Source organism: Pimephales promelas, chromosome 18, assembly GCF_988280905.1.
Source record: "Pimephales promelas chromosome 18, fPimPro1.hap1.1, whole genome shotgun sequence".
Lineage (NCBI taxonomy): Eukaryota > Metazoa > Chordata > Actinopteri > Cypriniformes > Leuciscidae > Pimephales > Pimephales promelas.
Window position 1 is genome coordinate 28,988,709 of NC_142786.1, and position 8,374 is coordinate 28,997,082.

Genomic DNA, 8,374 nt, shown 5'->3' on the forward strand with positions numbered 1-8,374 from the left:
GAGGTGCATTCAAAGTGGATTTAGTGTAGATGTTGTTCACAGGCAGCCAATGAAGACCCATATAGGCTGGAAATTTAAAAATTTGTTTCAAACCCATGTCATGCAGGAAGTAAGACTGGAATTACTGACGTCTCTTTAAGGCAGTTCAGAATCGGTTATGTCATTCGATAGACACTTTGATCTTTGAAGCTTTGCAGACCTTTTACATTCCCAAACAGCTACAGTACATGCTACATTAAGTTAATAGCCAAAAAACATAAATATAGGCTATAAATAACTTTGTCATAAAGCTATTATAGGAATCTAGAGTACTTTGAATATACTACATTTTATTATATTTATTGCATATTTTATTATATTTAATCTTTTTTTGGTGGTTATTTCAAATTTTAGAAGATAATGTCAGCTGCTGGATAAAACGGGGCGCAGGTTTTGTTTTACTCTTGGTGAACTGTTATCAGACAAAAGCAACCCAGAGATTTATCACTAAAAGGACACTGAGGTGCAGTGACATTGATCTGCTTTGTTGGGCAAGACTTCTGCAGGCCGCGCATCTCCTCATCTTTCATTGAGCCTTCACCACGGCGGGTAAACTGAGGCGGTGTGATTGAGTCGGTACAGAAGATCCCCACGTCTGACATTTTTGTCACTAAAGTTCCTGACAGCAACCATTAGGCAAAATGAGAACATTAGTGTCTTTCCAAGAGCCGGTCCAGATGACAAATGTTCGAGCTAAAAAACTGTCTTCGCATCCTGCAGGTTTTCTTAGTTTATTAAAAGAAATGATTATTACTTCTGAATGTGATTAAGCCACATGGATATTGTGTTCCAGATGGCTCGGCCGGTCTCCATGGATACAGGGTGCTATGTAACCAGGGGTTTGTGGGTGTTCTTGGCTTTCTAGTGGAGTGGAAAGGGGAAGAAGAGGCCATGGACTGACGAAAGCAGTTTCACACGCCTAAACATGAGACGCAGGAGAGCAGAAGGCTGTGTAAATGAGCGTATACATGCCTGAACACTTCTCAGAGATTCAACAGCATGTGATGATGACGCAAAAGCTCGTTCCTTGTAAGCCACAGGCTTTGAGAAACCATGTCACATGGAAGGGTTCAACAGATTTGAAGTTCTATCAACAGACTCCGTAACATGTTGACTAACACAGAAAATAATTTCACGTCATTCATCGGTTAGCATAAGTTAGCATGCTAAATAAAATTAGCATGAGAGCGCAATTCCAAAAAAGTGCAGATTGGAGTGGGAAGTTCTGCATGTGATCTGATGACCCACAAATTAAAGAACATAAAGAACATAACATTTCCATAATGACCAACACAATCTACCAAAAGCAGAGCAAATTATACTGTCTGGTTAAGACATTCTTTTTTGGGGTGGTAAATAACGCGAATACCAATAAATTGACTACACTGTAAAAAAAAAATATTGTTGGTTTAACTTAAAAAAGCAAGTAACCTGGTTGCCTTAAAATTTTAAGTTCATTGAAATGGAAAAGGTGAGTTAATGCAATGAAGGAGAATGATTTAATCATCAGAAACTCAAAATTATATGTTATCTGAACTAAGTAAATTATTTAAGTTGATTTGACAAAAGAAAAAAATGTTGTGATTACTAATCACACTGTAAAAAAATATTTTCATGATTTGTAATCACAACATTTTTTCTTTTGTCAAATCAACTTAAATCATTTATGTTGTTCAGATTACATAATAGTTTCTGATGATTAAATCAATCTCCTTCATTGTATTAACTCAATTTATTCATTTCAATGAACTTAAAATTTTAAGGCAACTAGGTTGCTTCATTTTTTAAGTTAAACCAACAATATTTTTTTACAGTGCATGAAAATTTTTTTTAAAAAAAGTGCAGTGCAAATCTTAGTAAATCGCCTTACATGATTAATTTAAATACTCCAACAAATGCATATGCAATAGAGTGGTGCAGGTATGACGACATCAATTTTTAGGCCAAAATGCAAAGCATGCAATGCATGCAAAAACTATTTTTGACATATAAATGGTAAGAGAAATAAGATTTGTGTTATAGATACACATTTTCAGGTCGTCTGAGACCTTTAGCTTTTAACTTTAGGCAACTGCATTTAAGCTTCAAAATTCATAAAAGTTGTGTTCATCTGTGGTGATCATCTTCATAGACAAAATGTGAAAGTATCATAAACTGTTGTAGAATCACAGAGCTTGTTTTTAGCAATAATCCAAAAGCCTTTGGGAAAATCCTATTGGGTTAGAATTTCAATATTAGAATAATTTCTGAAGGATCATGTGAAACACTGAAAATTCTGTAACCTTAAACTTAAATTTCCCATCTGCTGAAAGACTGTAATAAAACTGCTCTTGCCTCAGTGTCCTGACCCTTCTCTAGACTTTACATGAGGATGAATCTCTCTGTGCTATAGGTTACAATCTTCCTGTTCAGGCAATGACAATGGCTTTGGATGGTTTGAATCATTTTTATAATCGGTGGAAAAAAACAATGTTGCATCTTTGCACAAAAAAAGCAAGAAACCATCATCCAATCCAATCTCTGGCGAGGTGTTTTTGTGAGGTATTTTCCGTGAGGTGTTTCCACAAACACACAGAGAAGCATCTCTGATGACACTTTCCTTTAGTGAACCAGAACTAATTATAGAGTGGCAAACTTGATTATCTGGCAATATTCTCCACACAGTGTAGGAGTGATAAGCAGCACATCTGGGAGATCTTATCCAGTCCCGTCGGGTTATGAAATGACTCGCTTCTCTATGTGAAGGCAATCATTGCACATTTCAAACAGCCGCACACTTAAAAGTCTCTCTACGCCCAACACTTTAAGCCAAGAGAGACGTAAATCATAGTGTTTTTTTTGTTTGTTTTTTAGGCCAAATGTGCTATCTTTGATGGCATTTTTTGTGCTAGTGTACTGCTAAACATTGAAAAATCAGCAGCAGATTTTAGCAGATCATTAGCAGATTTAAAAATATGCATTTCTCTTTTGAGAAAAGAGAAACACAGACTCAGGGGTCTATCCAAATCTATGTCCAAATTAAATGCTGTTTAGAATGAGAAAGCACCTCCCCTAACACCACCAGACACAGTGTAGTAATAGCAGTGTTGGATTGACACTTTTTTCTTCTCGACCTAAACAGGCATTTGAATTTTACAATTATTTTTCAATGATTAGACAAAAAAAAGAAGAAAAAAAAAGTAGAAAGCGCATGTTTAGCCTATATTGTTAAGGCTAAATACTAGGTCAGCACAAATTGGGAAAGAAAAAACGAACAAACAATTGTGATTTAAATTGTGCAAGCTAAGTTTGCTGTGCTTGTTTGTAGAGCTGCACACTTCTATATCAGTATGACTACAAAAATAACAGCATTATTATTTTAAAACATAAAACGCACACATTACCGTTGTCGTAAGAGAGTCTTGCTAATCATAAAATAATTTCATCTCAACTGCTCTCACAGTACTTTTGGCACATCGCAATGACGTATTCCACTGTCCCAAGTCCGACTAAACTTGCTTCAAGTCAAATGTTGATTGGTTTCAAAGTCAAACCCACCTAATATCAAGTAGCTAGTCATGTTCATCACTGTGATGTAAAATAATGGCTACTGGCTATGTAACAAATAGTTTCTTGTTTCAATAGTAAATATGTCACCACAGGTAAGAAGAATTCTTGGCTATTTAACTGGTTTTTAAAATGTCATAAAGTTAGCAGTGACTTGATACTTGATGCACATATAAACAAAGGAAATGGCTGAAAAAAACAAAACGAGGGCAAAGTACAGACCGCCGGTGTATTTTATTCAAGGTCGGGCGACCGTCCTGGACTTTTATTAATGGTTATGAGACAATAAACCTTGAGTTTGGATTTGTAATGTTTCTGAAGAAGCATTTTGTTTATTATTTTTTGAGGTTTTATGGAACACCCTTGGTATGAGTCAAAATGACATTTATATGAGATTGAGAACCATTTTGCATTTCTGCAAGGGGAGACTGACGAATGTACAGGGATATATGGCTCTTATTTTATGAACACGATATCTACAGGAATAATCAATCTCCATTGCCCTCAGCAACCCGTGGCAGTGCTCAAGGATATATATATATATATATCTGTATGGAAATTCCACAGAGACAACAACTAAACAAATTACTCCACTTACTGGAACAAAGGGAAAATCTGATTTTAAGTTGACATGACAGTTTTCACAACTGCGGTCATTCGGCCAGTGATGTCATGGTCTGCTATCAACAAAGAAGGGCTGCACTTACAATTCCTGCCATTAAAGATTGTTATTTAAATAAAATTATATGAACTCTATGAAGAATACAGATGTTTTTGAATATACCATGTTTTTTGGACAACAGTATTCTTTGAAGAACACTGGAGTACCCTGCATATTTGGCATATGAATATGCTACTAATCCTATAGCCTACTACAGTATATATTTAGGATTAAAGTATGACTGATACATCACTGCACACCATAAAATTTACATATGTGAAGCTGTTACTCTGATCTGACAAAATATTTATATACAAGAAATTATAAAATAATATAATTATAAAATAATATGATTCAAAAGTTTGGGGTTATTAAGTAAAAACAGTAATATTGTGAATTTTATATATACATATATATATATATATATACTGTACATACATATATACATATACATACATATATATATATATATATACATACATACATACATTTATATATATAATATATATATATATATATATATATACACATATACATATACATATACAAGCATTGCTAATTTTTTGTGACACAGAATTTCACACAGCTATCTTCTCCATCTTGAGTCTTAGTCATAATTTTTAGTCAAAAAATTGTAGCTTGAATGTGATTGAACTTTAAATGATGAGTACCGAGTATGAGTTTCAAAGTATCTTCCCCAACACTTCTACTTCATACATCATCTTCAGCCTTAGTGTGTGTGTGTTTGTGTGTGTTTGTGAGGGCTTGCCTCTTCTTTCTCCTCTGTGACACCCTTAATTAGTCTCTTATTCACCATTCTCCCATTAACACATGGATAAACATGTCTACTTTGCAATGTAAATAGTTTAAAGAGAGAAAGCCGCCTCTCTCTCATTCACACTATGTCTCAGGCTCTTACACTCACTCACGCAACCAACTAGAACGCTAGCTCAAGGTGTAGATGGGCTCTTTCACCCACACTGTGATGAGCCACAGACACAGTCTAGTGGTGAGGAGAGATGAAGTCCCTTGAAACTCTCTCACGCTCCACTAAAGCAGGTTTCAGCGGGAAATCAATCCCTATCCCTCTCTCTCCGGGATTTCGCTGCCATGTTTATCCTCTCTCCACCTGAATGACTAGGAGCTTATCAGTCCGCCTGTGGAGTCCACATTGCGGAGTAGAAATACCCTTTTTTACAGCCACTTTTGTAAAAGAACATATGTAAAATGTGATACTTTTATTTATGTTACTCAAAGAATTCTAGCATATATGCCTGAAGAGGTCTAGTATAATAAATGTCTGCAGTGTTATGTGTTGAAAAGATCACGACTGTTTTGTCAGAGAGCAAATAAATGAACTCAACTTATGTTTACATAAGCAGATGTTAAATGATCAGCAGTATTGAGATAAACCGTACTAGACAACTTAAAAGGCACACTATGTAATTGTTCACACTAGAAGTAATTTATTCAAAACAAAGGTGTAGCTTGATGACGCCTTGATTTCACAGAACCATGAGAGTTGTTGTCTGCACCTCTACAGCCGGTGGAGAATATGACGGGACTCGGGCAGAAATCATATTCATGGATGACTGGTAATTAAGGTGACTGGTATTAAGATTTATTAACGCTGCTAAAGCTGTTGGAGTGGAACGAGGCCACTGGAGCTATTGCTAATGAGAGTCTGTGTCCTGGTAACAACTGTTTATTTCTCTGTATTTAAACATTCAACAAAATAACATTATTAAAGTGGTTTTTGGATACTTTGATCAAAAATAATATAGGCCTATTCAGGTAACACAGTCTCATCCCAAGAAGTCATATAACTGACGTCTTGGGACGTCTTTTGACCATACGTCAACATCCGCCTTTTTAGGGTACCCTTAAACGTCGGATACATGACGATCCCGGGCCGTCATACAACTGACGCTTTACCTTTAACGACGGTTAGGTTTAGGGGTAGGTTTAGGTCTGGGGTAGGGTTAGGATCCGATAACTTCATCTAACCGACGTTTAAGGGGGCCCTAAAAAGGCGGATGTTGACGTATGGTCAAAAGACGTCCCAAGACGTCAGTTATTTGATGTCTTGGGATGAGACTGCGCTGATTCAGGTGTTCTGTCAGGACCACTATCGTCAAATACGATTGACAATTAGCATACAGTTTGGATTGGCGCGGTATGGTTCCGTTCTGGGCGAGAACTCCTTGCGCATCCATGCAGCCTAGCATGAAGAGCAGCAATAACCCCCCTTAGGGTAAACAGAACAGAACCAACATTAATGTATTTAATTAATTGTAATTAATTCAAGATTTTAAAGTACAGCATAATTTGAGAATTGATTCTGATTCAAGGTAAATCAGAATTTTAAATCCTGACTGACAAGAGGTGTTGCTGGGTATTCCTGAGAAATGCGGTAGCGGCTGATAATACTGAAGGAGCTTATGTATATACAGTGATAGGCATTGCATTCCTATAGGTAGACGTGGATCAGCTGAGAGTCAGCTGATGCGAGTTTGTCTAACAAGAATTGCCAAAACTGACGTTACACTTAATTTTCACCAAATATGGTCACTTAAATGGCTTATTTTTTTCATAACCCATATGAATGTGTTGTGAGTGATAACATTCTGTAGTGGAAGTGACAGTGATGAGATTTGCATTTTACATAGGTCTATCCTAAATACAAAATATTAAATATTTCCCCAATTTTTTGCATAATATGTTTATATTTCATCTTGATTGGGAATAAAAATATTCTGCTCCCAAGCAGTGTTATCATTAACTAAAATGAAAACTATTAAAAGACATAAAATAAAAAAAATACAGTAGGATATAAGAGTGACTTATTATATTGAGAGCCCTCAGAGCATCCCGAGGACAGGCACCGTGCTCAAGGGCATGATGGTAATTACTCATGGACCACTCCACAATAGCTTCAAATCTCTCCAACAATAAATATAGGAATTTGCTTTTTCTCACTTATTAGAAAGTGAGAACTGGGGAACTCATGGGCCGTTGGGCTGGATGTCACGTGTAGCCTGTGGTTTTGGTTTTAATTTCTCGGTTCTTTTCCCGTTTTGTGAATTAGTTCCAATGTTTTTTATTTAGTTAACACCTGTACCATTTCAGTTAATCATGCCCAGTGTATTTAAGTCCTCAGTTTCCTATTTTTTGTGGTTGTTTTACATTAGTCTCCAGCGATCTCCTGAGTTTTAGTTTGTGAATTATAATAAAGAGCATTATGTTTGTACTTCTTCATCATGTACTTTCTATCAGCGGTTAAAAATCACTTTCTGTTCTGCATTTCTTTCTGTAACATTTAGGGATGCACCGATATGAAAATATTGGCCGATACCGATAACCGATAATTCTTTATATCTGAAAGCCGATAACCGATATGTCGGCCGATAAACTTAAATCCAAATTTTTATCTGATTTTGAGAGCCTTGAGTCCCAAGCGCACAATTATAATCAAGTTCTCAGTCGATATGACAGATTTGCGCTGCACATGTTGTCCCGAACCAGATTTTCATTTTTTTTAAGAGATTTAAATCATATTTCAAGAAATTCAAAAACAAACAGTTCTCAACAAGTGTCTCAGCTGAAGGGAATAATACATTATTTATCGGCTTTAATATATCGGACACATTTTCTTACCAGGCCGTCCCGATAAAGATAACATTAAAAATGAACATATATCGGCCGATACTGATATGCTGGCCGATATATCGTGCATCCCTAGTAACATTACAGTTCTGAAAATGTGCTGTGAGTTTAGCATGCTTTTGGGAACATAGCGGGCACTAATGATTAAAACATTTGGTGTGCAGATGATTACTGCATTTTCACTATTTTTATCCCCTAAGGTGGGTAAAGTCTGCTATTATAAACGGGTTAAATGACAGAGCGAGAGCGAACAAGTCCTAAGAACTAGGACGACAGATGGAGTTCAGACAGTCCCTCTCTAATGCTGGACAGGGCACATTGACAGTCCTCATTAGAAGTCTGCAGTCTGGACAGCACATCAACACTAGATCATTAAAAACCAGCCCTCGGTCCACATGCTCACTTACATCACAAGTACCTACAGAAGGCCCGTGTAAATTATTCACGACGATAAATACTCTC